We start from the raw sequence: 739 nt of genomic DNA, 5'->3' as shown, positions 1-739 counted from the left end.
CTAAGAATATGAATAGTTGCATTTTGAGCTTCACTACCAAAGGCAAAATTGTAATGTCTTGTTATGCTTTGTTTAATAACCTTACGGTTCCTTTTTTGTTGCGAAATGTCCATGATGAATATTAACTTGCGATATGCTATATTAAACTATGATAGAAACTTCTACTCACTTGCTAATGTTGTACTGAACTTTGCTCGATACTCGATATTCCAACCAACGCAGTATCCACGAGGTTAGGCTTAACACACTGCATCAAAAAGTCTCTTGAAAAGACGTTCCTCACTGAAAATGATTGCGATTCCTTTGTTATCGGACTTAATCCGCCTCGACGGACCAAAAAATATGTTATGTAATAAATGATCTTTGTTTATGCTTCTGTTTTCTTAAAAAGAGACAGGACAAACTTTGTTTCGAACTAACGTTCATCAAACGCTCTCGTTCTCATCTCGTCTTTTCTCACGAGAGTTATGAGACATTTATTAATAATTTAAGTAATTACAGTTGTAAAAAAAATGTATAAAAACTAGATAAATTAAATTATGGAGTATTTAAACAATAATAAATTTGTAAAACATAAATATGAGAAAATAACAAAAAAAAAAACGTAATATCCGCGGGGTGGCGACATCCATCACTCCACCATCCAACGATATTACATTTTAATTCTGTCATTTACAACAACATGACAAATAACTGTATTTTTGGTGTATGTTTTTAATTAACTAATAACATTTGTAAT

The sequence above is a fragment of the Centruroides sculpturatus genome, unplaced genomic scaffold, assembly GCF_000671375.1.
Source record: "Centruroides sculpturatus isolate CEXI.00-Female unplaced genomic scaffold, Cexi_2.0 scaffold431, whole genome shotgun sequence".
Classification (NCBI taxonomy): Eukaryota; Metazoa; Arthropoda; class Arachnida; order Scorpiones; family Buthidae; genus Centruroides; species Centruroides sculpturatus.
The sequence above is the reverse complement of the archived record's forward strand: the minus strand, read 5'-3'. Positions refer to the sequence as shown.